This window comes from Apodemus sylvaticus, chromosome 5, assembly GCF_947179515.1.
Source record: "Apodemus sylvaticus chromosome 5, mApoSyl1.1, whole genome shotgun sequence".
Lineage (NCBI taxonomy): Eukaryota > Metazoa > Chordata > Mammalia > Rodentia > Muridae > Apodemus > Apodemus sylvaticus.
The window spans coordinates 149,426,720-149,441,821 of NC_067476.1; the positions used below are offsets into that span (position 1 = coordinate 149,426,720).

The 15,102-nt window shown below is 48.8% G+C and overlaps 1 protein-coding gene, 1 long non-coding RNA gene and 1 other non-coding gene across 5 annotated transcripts in view; 2 read left to right on the plus strand and 1 right to left on the minus strand.

Moving 5' to 3' along the window:
• Window positions 1-15,102, minus strand: part of Rims4 (regulating synaptic membrane exocytosis 4) — a 55,635-nt gene that overhangs the window by 16,377 nt on the left and 24,156 nt on the right. The window lies entirely within an intron of this gene.
• On the plus strand, window positions 1,771-8,877 carry LOC127686220 (uncharacterized). Its single transcript, XR_007978057.1, has 3 exons — window positions 1,771-1,871; window positions 4,933-5,091; window positions 8,189-8,877. It is a non-coding gene; the product is annotated as an uncharacterized LOC127686220 (long non-coding RNA).
• Window positions 11,563-11,692, plus strand: LOC127686561 (small nucleolar RNA SNORA17). The gene has a single exon (XR_007978176.1). It is a non-coding gene; the product is annotated as a small nucleolar RNA SNORA17 (small nucleolar RNA).

The following is a 15,102-nucleotide window of genomic DNA, read 5'->3' on the forward strand; positions in this document are numbered from 1 at the left end:
CCAGCTGCCTGGTTGGTGTTTGTGCAACCACACTGCACTCTCCCGCTGAAGACTCTCTGTGAATCTGAGCAAACGAGGTATGCTCAGCATCTACCCTCAGCTACCCAACCCTTGCTTCTGTCACCTCCTGTTGATGCTGTCTCGGGCTCTTAACTCTTTGGGAGAAAGATGTTCCTCCTCTTCTAGATGCTCCCAAGATTAACATGAAGAGGAGACATCTTCCAGTCTAATCCTGAGAAAGATCACATCAGGATGGGCGGGCTATACAGCCGGAGAGTTGGGGGAACATAGATATGGTCACAATGGGATCAGGGACACATTCCCCTCCAGAGATAAAGAGGACAAAAGTGTCACTATGTAGTAGACTAATCATGGAGGAAGCTTCCCAGAGGTGGTAGACACTGTTGCCATCACGCACAATTTCCATTGTGGGGCTCAGAGCTCATGTTCTGTAAACTCTGGGTATCCAAAGTGAAACTGACCACCTGATGTATAATAAACGAGTATGGATGCCTCATTTCTTCACTACGCTGTATGTGTAACAGCCCTTGCTGGTGCAAGATGTCGTGAACACAGCAATGGTGGTCAACAGCGATGCGGGCTAGCTTAGGACAACTATTTCTTTCTGCCTTTGAGGCAGAGTTACCCACTCCCTCTTTCTTTCACATCTTTGACAGTGAATTCTACTGGATCTGGTCATAGCCTTTGATGTTCACAGCCCCATTGGCTTCTATATGCATTAGGCCCTATCATCCATGTATCCTTGGCAGAAAAATCTCATCTCTCTCTCTACCTCTCTCTCTGTCTTTAACTCTGTCTCTGTGTGTGTCTCTCTGTATCTCTCTGTGTCTTACTCTTGGTCTCTCTGTCTTTCTCTCTGTCTCTCTGTGTGTGTGTGTGCCTCTCTCTGTCACTGTCAGTTCTTTGTCTCTGTCTCTGTCTCTCTGTGTGTGTGTGTGTGTGTGTGTGTTTCATCACTTCCCCACAACCTCAGAGCCACCCTACACAAATAAGCCCCACACTCTAATCACAACCTCTAAGCCTGTCTTTATTGCGACTGCATTCCATCGGCACCTGGAAGAGACGAAGGCCTCCTGGACTTACCACACTAAACAAATCTCACACTGTGGGCTTTCTTCTCCCACTAAGTCTCCCATCCGTCTCTCACCCAGACTCAGAGCCTCCCAGGAACGCAGAGCCCTTTTCTCTCCCTCACTGCATCCCAGGGTTTGCAAAGTCTTTGTCCCTCAGACTGTCATCTCCTTTCTTGACCATCTTCACAGCCAAGTACCCTTGTTACCTCAAGATTGACCTCTAAATGGCTTCTGAGCCACTTCCAACCCACTACCCACAAGCCATTAGCAGAGTGAACCAAGACTTCAGACCGAAGCTTTCCACTCTTGTCCATTCACAGAAGAACACAGAGCAGTGCACCAAGGGGTTTCCCACCGGCCTGTTCACCTCAATGGGATGCTGGAGTTAACGGCCCTTCGATGAAGGACCCGGCTAATTAAATAACACATCACCACAATAAAAGAGCGGGTATCTGCTGAAAATACTCAGTCTGCGCCTGCAGTGACACAGACTGGCTCCCTCAGCACACTGGTAAGTTAAAAAAGCAGGTTGCAGGCAATATGCAAAACATGGTGCCATTTCTGTAAAGCTATAGATAGCTGTGCGTATGCGTGCGCACGCATGTGTATGTGTGTGTGCATGTGCACCCATGTCTGTGTGCTTCTGTGTATGTGTGTTTGTGTGTGTGTGTGTGTGTGTGTGTGTGTAGGGGGAGAAAAAGAAAAGAGAACAATTCATCTTTATTCTTATTCATGTGAAGAGAAAAATCTAAGAAGATACGAACTAAAAAGCCAATGGTGAGTAACTGGGGTGTGGTTGTTAGAAGGAGTGAGTCCAAGACCATTTTTTATATCTTTTTAATCTAAGAATAAGTGCACACAGTAAGAGTAGAGCTCGGTGAAATTTTACAAACTAGGGAGCATAGTATAATCAGCATAGATTTAAACAAACAAGCAGTAAGTGTCACTCGGACCCCGAGGAGCCCAGCCACCACACCGGGCTCTGACCGCAGCAGTTCCTCTTGCCTGGTTCTCGCTGTTACGTAAGGTGTAAGGCGTGAGTCTTTTCTGGTGAGAAGAGGCTGCTTTTATCTGCTCGTTTCTACCTTTGAGATCTATGCTCGTCTCTCCGTCTCTTCGTATGACTAGTTTACGCACTGTCTGGGTGGTCCAGACACAGCTTGCTTACGCACTCTCTGGTGGGCTTTGGCTGGCTTTTTCTCGAGTTTGAGGCTATGAAGGGATGCATTGCTGTGGTTAGTTTAGTGGAAGGTTCTGGGGGCTGGGGGGGGGCGGGGCGGAGTCTGCACCTGTGTCTTCTGGAAATGTACCTCAGAGTGGAGCTGCAGGGTCACAGGGTAGATGTTCGCTCTGCTTTAGCTGACTCGGCCAAACAGCCTCACCAATTTAGACTCTGACACACTGGGGAGATTTTATTTCTCTCTTGTGCGCTTATTTGTCATTTGGATTCTTCTTCTTCTTTTTTTTTTAAATAGTTAAATGCATTAAGTCCACAATATAAATGGAACTAAAATACAAATAAATTCACAAATAGATCACAGCTCTAACCATGCCATGACCTTACTTCAAGCCTTACAATGGCTCTTCCTGTCCTGACAAATTAAATTTAATCTCCAGACCAGCAATGGCACTGATTCTGTCTCAAATCAGTTCCCACACAGCCTCCCTCCTTCCCCTCAGCCTGGCTGGGCAGCTCATGCTGAGCACCCATCCCCAGAATTCCCCATCCTCATTTCCTCCCCTTGCCCCCCCCCATCCACCAAACATCTAAGCATTCCCTAGAGTCTATCCTTGAGCCACACCCATACTAGGCACTCCGTATCCCAGGTTGTCACAGACTTAGAGTAACAGCACACAATTCTTAGAAGTGCGGTGAGCATTATATATATCAGGTTACGGTGTGACACTGCCAATGTCATCATCAGCAGGGCACCCTGCAATGCCCTTGCACAAGTCTGTCATTGACGACAGCCAATAGTAGCCTCGAAAGGGGCCAACAGCACTATGATCCTCCCCATAGAACGATCGGCTACTGATGGGTTCTGAAAGGGGAGCACAATTTTTTTTTCCAGTTGTGTACCCAGGGATGAGCCCACCGTGCTCCAATGGACAGTCCTACACTCATGGTCACACAGATTGTTCAGGTTAAGCTCAGCAGGCTACACAAAAGTGTGCACATGAAAGATGTGGGTACAGGAATGGGCTGATGGAGAGGGGGTGGGGTAATAGGAATGGGGAGGGAAATAGCAGCAACCAGAAATGTACTGTGTGTGTGTGTGTGTGTGTGTGTGTGTGTGTGTGTGTGTGTGTGTGTGAAAGAACAAATCTAATAAAAGATTAAAATAAACGTAATAGGTTATGCAATAATGTAATAGGATTTCATCCTCTGGACATTCTAGTGACGCAGGCCAGCACGCAGCAAAGGTGGCTGTCACCAGGGTATTATTATTACCATGTCAATGCCATCGGCCCACTTAATTCTCACAATGACCTTGACAGAGTTGCCACTCCACTTTACCCAGGAAGAGAGTGGAGACGGGAAAGTGACTTCCATTGGGTGTGGCAGTGCCCAGTGGCCATGCCAGGACTTGGGATATGCAGGCAGGAGAAATGCAAATTTGTGGTTAGCCTAGGCTACAATGCAAACCCTTGTATCTAAAAGTAACATTTCTAAAAACACAGAGATATCCACAGATGCTCAGGGCAGAGCTGATGCCAAATCCAGGTCTTTCTGATTCCCTTGCCAGGTCTGTCTCTGTCTCTCTGTCTCTCTCTCTCTCTCTCTCTGTCTCCTTCTCCCAGGCCCTTCTCTGCTTCTACCATGTGGGCTCTGGGTCTAGGCAGCAAACACCTTTCCTGGTGGAACCACCCTGCCGGTGCCCTCGTACAGGTCTGTTCTTCAGTTGAGATATAGTTGCTGTTGTTTTTAATGATATGTAGGTGTGTGCCTGTGTATGTGGGTTATATGCACATGAGTGCAGGTGTCAGCAGAGGCCAAAGGCATCAGACTCCCCTGGAGCTGGAGTTACTGGGTATTGGAAAAACAAAGCCAGGTCCTCTGGAAGAGCAGCCAGTGCCATCTCTCCAGCCCCCAAAGACAAATTGTTAACGAACTACTAAAACAGATTCACTAATCTCACCACAGAGTTCAAAGCCCATCTCTCCCAAGGAAATTTTTCCTAACCAGTTCCTGAGCTGACCCCTGATCTCTACCTCTACTGGAGCATGGACTCTGTGCACACTGGCGCAGGGGCATGCCAACCCCGTGTAGACAGAGTGAGATCAGATCTCATTTGCATCCACGTAGCACTGAGGGCACCACCCAGCTGCCCAACCCACTAAATTTGTGTTTTACTAGATTGGGTAAACACATGTCCCTGAGAAAACTACATGTCTCCAGCAAAGATAGCAAGGGAATATTACTCAAGTTGCTCATACCGACCAGGAACGGCTTAATGCATCTTTTTCTAAGAGCATTTACAAAGAGCAGGAAAATAATAATGACAAATTATGAGAGCAGACACGATTATTTTTAGCTGTTACCCTGTTCTGTGCACTATTAGACACGTAATTCAATCCACAGTGCCTCTGAGAGGCAAGTCTTATAGCCTAATTTCACAACAAAGAAGCAGAGCTCAGAGTCGTTCAGTAATGTATCCAGACATACATCAGACAGGCTAGATGGAGCGTGAAACCAGGACCAGAGCTGGAGCAGACCCTGCATCCTCAGCCACTGGAGGCTGAGGAGGAGGACAGAGGTGGGGGATGGGGGGTGGCGAGCTACTCCTCACCTGGGCATTTCACTGCAGGTGAATGTGGCCATCTTTGTTTTTTACAGAGAACCTGACACAGAGAGGTTCCACGACTTGTCCCAGGCCCCCAGGTCTTCTGTCGCTAGCCGCCACTAGTCCTACAACGAGTGTCTAATCCCACTTTGTGGGGTCCACTGTAGGCCCACATAGCAGCCTATGAACCCCAAGGTACAAAGGAGCTCTGGGTGAGTCAGTAATTAAAGCCAGGATGAGAGAGACAGCAAGCTCCAGCACACTGCTGTCTTTTCTGATGGCATTACTTTCTCTGTGGCCGACTTCTCCCCGGGCCTCGTTATTCCCGGTAGGTTTAGCTTCCCCTGCCTTGCCTGGCTGAGCTTTCAAATCCTCCTGAAAACTGAGGGCTGAATCCATCCGTGGGGTCCAGAGGTCTGGCAGTACCTCTGGCTGTGTCTCCAAGGACACGCCGAGTAATCACAAAACTTCCATGAAGATCCTTACCACGCCATCTTCGACCCAGAGCTATCAGAAGCCGCCTTCCCTTGAAGCCAAGTTAAGCTCTACTTGAAGTGAACATAAGGACTTTCCAGACCAATACCTTCTCAGTTCAGCGGACAACTGGGGCTCCGGGGGGTGGGGGGGAGGATGTATCAGTGGCCATGTCTGCCATGTCTAGCTATTATGCTTCCTGCTCTGTGGTCCACAGATGCTCACTGAGATATCTGCAGCATCCTCAGGACACGGCAGTGTCTACCTGAAGAAGACTTTAGAGCCTGGTTGCCTGAGTCCTTCACCCTGGCTCCAGCCATACAATTGGCTATGTGATTTTGAGTAGGCTGCTCATCCATTTGTCCCTGTTTCCCCCCTCAGCTCTGCATGGGGGGATGATTATATCTGCCATCCCAGCACTCTAGGGGCTGGAGTGGGAAAATGTGAGTTCAAGGCCAACCTGAGTAATACAGTGAGATTCTATGGCAAGAAAGGGGCTTGAAGTGTGGTCCAGTGGTCCAGTAGAGCATTTTAAAAATACATATGAAGCTCTGAGTTTGACCCCATCTCTGAAACACAAACACACACACATACACACACATACATACATACACACAAACACACACATATACACATATACACACATACATACACATACATACATATACACGCACAAACATACACACATACACACATACACACATACACATATATACACAAACACACACACATGCACACATACACACACAAACACACACATACACATATATACACACAACATACACACGCACACACAAATACACATATACACAAATACACACACATATATGCACATACTCACATACACATACACAAACTTACATACACATATACACATTCATACACATATATACACACATACACTCACACACATATATATATGTACATATACACACATACAACTCACACATACACAGAACTTTACACATAAACTCACACATATATACACACACTCACACACACATACATACATACACAAATACACTCACACATGAACACACATACATATATATACTCACACACACATATACACATACACTCACACATACACAAATACACTCACATAAACACACATACACACATACACTCACACATACATACACAGAATTTTAAAATATCTCACTGCCATTTTCCTCTTTTATGCCAAATATTGTGTCCACTACAAAACTGTCCTTTCCTGCCAGCTCTCCCCTATGGCCTGCATGAGCTTTCTATAGAACACACCATCTCTTTTGTTACAAACTTTGGAGACACCCCACAGCTTTCAGAATACATCAAAGGCTGTATGTAGCACACTGCTTTTCTGACCTGGTCCTAATTTATAACCCGAGCCTCAAACTTCTGTTCCCTTTCCCTTTCCCCCAGTGAGCCTGGCATTCTCTTAGGTAGAATGCTTCCAAGTGTGGCCAGCACACCACACACCAACTTCTTATGTCACCATGCACAGAGAGCCTTAGACCCTCTCTTCTTCTCTGGACTGAATTTTGTTTTGGGGACAAGGTCTCACTGTGTAGCTTTGATGGCCTGATACTTGAAACAGATGCCAGGTTACCCTCGAACTCACAGCTTCCCCACTGCTGGGATTAACCACACCCAGCTGAGGCAGGAGATGTTTTTAAAGCAACTGTTTGTTGAATTATAATATACACAAAGACAAGTATACAATTATGTAGTATATGGGTTTTAGGCAGTCAGAGCTTAATGAATATTATAAAAGTGCCAGCTTCCAGATGTGGAAACAGAACTTTCCTGAAGCCCAGAAGATTCCCCCGCCCACACCCAGCTACCCACCACATGGGCAGTATAACTGCTCAGACTCCTAAGAGGAAGTCTGTTCTACCCATTGCATTCATTCTCTCTCTCTCTCTCTCTCTCTCCTCCCCCTCTGTGTGTGTGTGTGTGTGTGTGTGTGTGTGTGTAGATGTATGGAGACCTGAGGCCAATGCTGTGTGTCTCCCTCAAATACCCTCCCCCTTCTGTCTTGAGACACAATCTTTCCCCGAGCCTAGAGCCCACAGAAGGGCGAGACTGACGGACCAGTGAGCTCAGAAGCCTGCGTGTCTCTGCCTACCCAGAGTTGGCATTACTGATGTGCACTGCTGCCTCTCACGCGCCTGCTGGGATGGGCTCCGGTGCTCACTTGTACGGCAAGCAGTTTACTGGGTGTACATCCCACCGCCTGTCTTGTAACTTTAATACCTAATACATTTTCTTGACTGTCTGGCTTCTTTCGCTCAAAATCATGTTTGTGAGGTTTGTTGTTCTGATGGTTTTCATTCACCCTCTTTATTGTAGTACAATGTGTGAATGCATCAAAATAATTCCCATGCATTCTATTATTGGTGAGCACTTGGGTAATCTCCATATGGAGATATTACAAATGGCTCTGCCAAGACTATTCTTGTATGTGTCTTTTGGTGACCATTTGTACGCAGTTCTGCAAGGCACAAACCTAAGGCTTGGAAATGCTAGGCCACAGGATACAGATTTAGGAGGCCCCTACAGCATGCTCTGGACTCAGTAGGTGAACACACAGCTCACCTCTCAGCAGGAAGCCATTTCTGAAGAAATGGCATTCAGAGCAGAGAACCTTTGCTAGGGAATGATGGAGGAGAGATTGCTGATGAATGTCGACTTGGCTCACACGTGCATCCTCCAAAAGGAAGATCTGTTAAAGTTACAGAGAACAGACAACACTCGGGCTGGGAGAGGACGGAGGAGAATCTAGTCTGGCATTAAGTGAAGTCTGCATGTCATCACTGACCCTGTTCTGTGCCGTCTCTTCTCCAATACCAGGTCTAACTGTGGTCATCTCATCGATACTGCAACGTGCATTTCAGCATCTCCAGGATTATGGTGCTGGATCACCAACGCAGGCAGAAGCTAAATTCTACCAGGCTTTGGCCCTCTTGGTGGTACAAAGAATGGGTGACTCTTAAAGGCCTCAGACACTGCCGTATGTAGAAACCAAGCAGCAGCAGCAGCAGCCTTCACCACAGCCTCTCCCAAAGCCATGGGAACTGTCCGTGGTGCTAGCTGAATGCAGAGGTCATGATGCTGGTTGGGCACAAAGGCCTGGGTCTGGCTTCGGGTGGGGCTCACAGGAGGGGCAACTTCAACACTAGGAGACATACCCACCTCATCTAGTGCATTTTAAAATAACACTTCCTCTCCATCAGCTCCCCCCAGAAGAACCATGTTTCAGGGGCTGGAAAAACAGCTCAGTGGGGAAGGGCTACAAGAGGGCCTGAGTCTGGATCCCAAGCACTCATGAAAAAGATATGGGTATGGTCGCAAGCATCCGTAACCATGAGGATGTGGAAAGCAGGAACAGGACGGTCACTGTGGCTTGCTGGCTACCAGCCTGGACCCTGGCTCAATTCAGTGACAGAGAGCAGGACATCTGACGTCTTCCTTTGACCTCCATAAGACAATGGCATGAACACTTGTATTCTGTACACACACACACACACACACACACACACACATATTAACAGTAAAAAAATTTTTTTTTAAATAAAGTATGCTTTCACAGGAGATGCCATCACCCATGACCAAGTTCAACCATGGAGTCGTTCTTGTGGTTACTCCCCTCCCCCACTTGCTGCCGTTGATGCTGAGTCTGGACCATTTTCACAAGGAGAGGGACAGCTCTGGGGCTAATGCACCAAGGTGGGTAGGAAGCTGAGGCAGGAGCAGGACCTAGGCTCTCCGCTGACCCTATGGCGCGAGGAGAGGGGAATGCGTTCCTCTCAGAGGCCTACTGCAGAGGGTCTGAAGGAAAGACCACACTGACACAGAGAAGGGAGGCAAGGAGAGGAGGCAAAGGTGGGTGGTGAGGATTTGGGTGCACTGGAGAGGGAAGGGAGAGTGCGAGAGGCTCTCCAGGCTACTGTTTGTAACATACACAGGGCTTTGTAACCCTTCTGGCTCCTGCCCTTATAAAGAAATTCTATTTGCACCTACTGGGCTTATTTCTTACACCATGTTTTTCTCGGTGTGGGGGTGGGGGGGTGTCTGAAGAACAATCTTCAAGGGGCTATCCGGTGGGGGAGGGGAGGGAAGATGAAGCAGGTAATTTTCATTCACTGGTCTCTTCACTAATTACCTATTCAGTGCCACAGCCTGTGTGCTGGAGGCTCACAATGCCAGATGAATGAAACCCAGACTTTGCTGCGACTCTGTCTACCTGAAGAGGCAGACAAGTAAAGGGGCAATTATAACGCAAGGTGCCGTAATTACAACGGAGCAGAGAACAAGGGCAGAGGTGTGTGCACGGCGTTATGAGACCCGGGGGGAGAGAGAGATAATTAATCTTACCCGGGAGGCAGAGGCAGGGCCTGGCTTGAAAGCAGAGCTGTTTCATTGCTGAATTATACTTAATTGCAAATAAAATAGTATTTCATTGACCATGCAAGCGCTACGCTCCAGCACAGCTGAAGGTTATGTTGACAAGTGGAAAGCACGTGGGCAGAAGGTGGGGGAAAATGTGCACTCAAAAGGTCAATGTCGGCTTGAACATCCCGGAAGCAGAGTAGATACAGTGGGGGAAGGGCCCTACACTCACCCGAGGAGGCGAAGGAGCTAGTCTCTCTGTTCCAGCCAACATGAAATGACCTTATAGCAAAGGAGCCTCAAAACAGTCACTGAGGGACAGCCTGCAACCCGCCAACCTCTTCTCGGGAAGCCATTTCCACCAGCCCTCAGGACAAACTGAACACACCACACTGAAATCAGTAGACTGTGGGCAAAGGTCCAGCCTATGTCCCCGTTGGGCACTGGGAAGCTTCACGGTACACACAGCCTCCAAGACTTCCAGGATTTACCCCAAACCTATACTACAAAGCCTGGCGCCCTGCACTCCCTGCAGGTGCTCCGTCTACAGCGGTTACTCATCCTTCACCGAACAACCCACTCACTTCCGTCTCAGCAGCACGGGCTCTGGAGCAGCATAACTGGGCTGAGAATCGGGACAGCCCTCTTCCCCAGCGCCCTTCTGTAGTACTGGGGTCTGAATCCACGGCTTTGTCCATGCTAGCTAGGCAAGCGCTCTGCCGCTGAATCTATTCCCAGTCCAGCCTCTGTCACTTCCTGAGCAACTAAAGAACTTATATAAGCCTTGATTCCCTGGCAGGCTAGACATATTGATAGAATCCAGTACATACCTTTGTAAGGAGTCAATGTATCAGTCGGCTCTTACTAGGCTACGCTGCAGTAACAAAGGGACACCCGTTTCAGTGACTTATACAGCAAAGGTTTAGTTCCTGTTCATATTCAACATTATTTATGAGTCATTGGGCATCCTGTCTCAGGAATAACTCTGAGGCCTGGGGAGAAAGAACAAGTCCTGTGTGAGAAATGACAAGGGTCTCTGGTCGCTCTAGTGGCATCAGGAAGTAGGAGAGACAGCCATGGAGAGCGTTTTTTAGGCCCCGTGCTTTTCTCTTTGTATATTTCAAAAGCAAAAAAAAAAGTATAAAAGAAAAGAAGAAAGAAATGTGATGGCCTTGATAATGCAAAAAGGCCAAAGGTCCAGAAGGTGGGGGAGCTTGGGTCACGCACACTGAAGAGAGAACTCCAAAGTCCAAAAGTCACTAAATGATTCATTATGGCAAGGCAGCAGAGAGCCCATCATACTGACTGCGAACTAGATTTCCTCTGTCCCTTGTGGGGCTGGATTCATGGCATAACATATGTACCACTCCTGTCCTGGCAAGGTAACAGTACAGAATAGATTATAACCGCAATTACCCATGACACCAAGGTAGACCCAGTCTTCCCAGTTCCCAGAAACTCTGAGCTCTGAGAACTCGAGCAATTTGCCAAAGGTTCCTCACTAAGAAAGCAGCAGAGTCAAGAGGCAATATCACTCTGTGTGGAGCGCAAAGTAGCATCAATCACTAGATCCAGAAAGTCCAAAAGTCCATAAAGGCATGAACAGACAGGCAAGCCATGGCATATACACACAATTAGATCATTGCTCCACTGTAAAAAGGAATAAGAGGTTTATGTGTCATGACATAGATGAACCTTGACAACATTATGCTAAATGAAAGAAGTCAGACATACTACACACACACACACACACACACACACACACACACAAACACAAATTCAATGACTTGATTTATGCAAGATGCTGAAGCAAACCTATTGCAATATAAAGACTACCTGTCCCTGGAAGCCTTGCAGGTGTGGCTGCTATGTCACACATGCATCATAAGTGGCAGAGAGGAGAGAGGTCATGTCTATGCTCAGCATCTGATCTATGAACAGCTGAATGATTAGTACCCTAACATATCCTGTAAAGCGCGCCTGAGAGGACCACCAGTCCATGTGCTGCATAGGTCCCAATAGCTCCCAGGATCAGGAGCGAGCCAGAGACTCAAAGAAACCTGCCTGGAACTGAGGGCCCTGGGAGAAACAGACAGACAGACAGATGGCCCTCACATGGAGACACTCGGGTGAGCCAGGTGAGGAGCTAGCCCAAGATGACAACCAGACTGGCATCACTGGGCCTGGGCAGGGAGCTAGCCTGAGATGACCACCCACTGTGTGCTGTGAAGCCCTGGGGGAGTAAACCATGCCAGAGATGAGCCCTGTCTGCTCCCATAATGCACTGTGGGACATAGTGGGACACAGCACTCTGGGGACCACTCCTGAGATGACCTCAGGCACTCAGAGATCCAAGGCACCACTAAGAGGAGCAAGTAAGTGGTGGAGAGATGGAGGAGAAGGAGAAACAGGATGCAGGCACAATGAAGAGCAGAATTGGACTCAGGGTCTGTTACCACCAAAGGCCACGCAGACGTCCCTGGTCTGGGCTGCTTACTCAGGGACATGTTGATGTCTGAGGACTACGTAGAATTGTCCCCACCCTCACCTTGGGCATCATGGGGGAGCTGTCCCTGGGGGCTTGAGAGCAGGGGAGCTAACTCAGTCCCCTAGCTGGCTGCAGTACTCAGGAGAGAAGCCCCCTCCCCACCAACACCCTCTAGCCTGTCCAAACATTTCATTTGGGAGCTATGGGTGAGCCAGACCCCAAGGATACTAGGGTGGGAGAGTTGGTCCTACCACTCTTCTCCCATGTGGGTGTGTGGACAAGGGACAAATACCCTCCTCCTCCTCCTCCTCTTCCTCCTCCTCCTGCTCTTCCTCCTCCTCCTCCTCCTCCCCCCTTTCCCCTCACCTTTTGAGACAGTCAGGAAATTTGGCCCTGGGGTCATGAGAGCAGGAGAGCTGACCCTGCCAGCCACCAGCTGCAGCATTTCAAAGACCAGGCTCCACACCAATTCTGGGCAGCACAGTAGAGACGACCCTGACCCTGACCCTGGTGGAGGGGGCAGAGGTGGGCTGGCTTGAGGACCCGAGCATGGGAGAGGTGGCCCTGCCACTTTGCTGTGAAGTGACACAGAGGAGGAAGAGATGACCCCCCCAACCCCCACCTTGCCACCTACAGCAGGCAGGAGAGCTGGCCCCGAGGTCATCACAGTAAAAGCCCTGTCCTTCACCTGCTGTGTCACTCAGGAGCCGTCACTCAGCACAGTAAAGCAGGCTCTGGCTGGGGATTGTGGGTGAGGAGGTTCAAGGGCACGAGTGTGGGAGAGCCGGTGGGCTGCCAGCTCAGGTACCTCTCAGGCCCAGATCCAGGGCTTTGAGTTGGTCCACCTAAACATTTACCCTGTTGATGAACTAAGTGCTGGAATGCATGAAGGAGCCAGTCCTACAGAGCCAAACTACAGGATCTTCCTACAGAACAATGACAGGATGTCCTAGAAGAGTCTCAGTGAGGCGCCAGTATCGACAGAGTAGCAGGAGCCAGAGCCTCGTACCAGACCCAAACAGGGTGTACTGTGTGACACACTGGGACACACTACAGCTTCCAGAGTGAGATTTTTTTCTGTTATGGGTAGGTTATAAGAGTGGGGGATGGGGGAGTTAGGTGGAATTAGGGTACATGATATGAAATTCACAAAGAACAAATTAAAAGTTAAAAAAAAAAAAAGACTAGTGTTTGCCAGGGCAGGAGGGAGGAGGAATGGAAAGTAGTCATGGATACAAAGTATCTTTAGAGGGATACAAAGTATTCCCTAAACATGCAAGGGAAGGACTAGGGATGATAGTTATCTGTGGATATACTAAAACACACAGAACTGTATACTATATAAACTAAACAGGTGAACTATATGATATGTGGATTATATTCCAGTAAGAGGTGTATGTGTGTGTAACATACATCTCTCCGTCCATATTGTCGCATATCCCAGGACCGACTTTAACCCCATTCTTCACAGAACCCACAAAGTCAAGGAGACAGTAGTGTAGGGGTCGGGAAGGCCTCTGCCAGGGACAGGCAACACTCTAGCTAAACAAGGAGCTAGCCTGTGATCCTTGCTGGAGGCTAGGCAAGCCTTCATCTCAGAATGCGCTTGAACACCAACAGGGATCTGGGAAAGAAAACACCATGACGGGGTGGCCTGGACCAGCAGATTGTTTTTCAGTGGCGCGACCCTGAGAGGACAGACCAGGGGATGAGAAGGCAAAGAGCATCGGAAGCTTTGGGATCAGGAGGTGTTTGAACAAGCTGTCTTAGGTGGAGCAAGTTTATTAAGAAGTGCAGCTTATACACAGTTTTCCTGAAAGGAAAAATGCAAGTATCAGCAAAAAACAAAACAAAAAACCCTATCACAATAGAGCGAAGCCAGCAGGAAGCTAATGCTGCACACAGGAACACAGGATTGCCTCAAGTGCTCCACAGACTGAGCACACGGTGGCCTTTGGGACCGATAACTATCGTCCCTTGGGGAGAAGAGTTAGGTTCTCAGGATCCAAAGCCACGGCTTCCCTTAGGCCCTGTCCCAAGCCATTACCGGCCTTGCCAAGCCTGTACCTGATTTTAGGAATCAGGTTTCTTAGGAAACTAAGTTCCTTCTTTATACTTCAGGGCCTCGCAGAAAGACCCGGAACAATCTAGTCCTCAGCAGTGGGGAGCATGGGTGTGGGCAGAGGGTAGGACCCCACCAAGGCCAGCTGCTTGGCTTCTCTGCTTCAGGCCATCTCTGCCCTTCTCAGAGCAGACCAGTCAGAACCGGCTGGCTGAAAACACTGAGTAGCAGCACCCTTGAGCGCAGGTCCACCCTGCCCAGCTGCCTCCAGCACTGGGAGCCATGAGAAATGGCAGCCTGGAGCACTGTATTGGATCCTGCTCAGCCCCTCAGAACCCAAGACCAGTCCCTCTTGGAACTCCGTGTGTGCCAGCTAATTCCTCCCAAAAAGAAACCTCCAGATCAACGCAGGCTGGGTCCTCCCCAACCCCCACCCCCAGTTTAAACAAAGATGTCTCTTGAGCTGGCCTCAGCGGACCTCTCACATGAGGGCAGGGACCACGCCCACCTCAGAGCTAGCTGTACAGGTGCCTGGCAATCAGAGGGTGCTTCACATGGAGGCCATGCCCAGTGAATTTCAGCCTGCTACCTCTCAGCATTAATGTGCAAATGGTCCTCTGGGGGAAGACATGGTTTTGCTAAATGCAGATTCTGACTCTGCAGATTTGGGGTAGTGGGGCCTAGAAGTCTGCCTTTCTGACAGGTCCTAGGTGAGGCTGACGGATGGATGCTGTTGATTTGTGGCCCACATACTGAGTAGCAAGACTCCTCTCTTTTCTGATTTCATCACTTTTCTTGGTCTCGAAGGAGCCTCTTGAGAGCTGA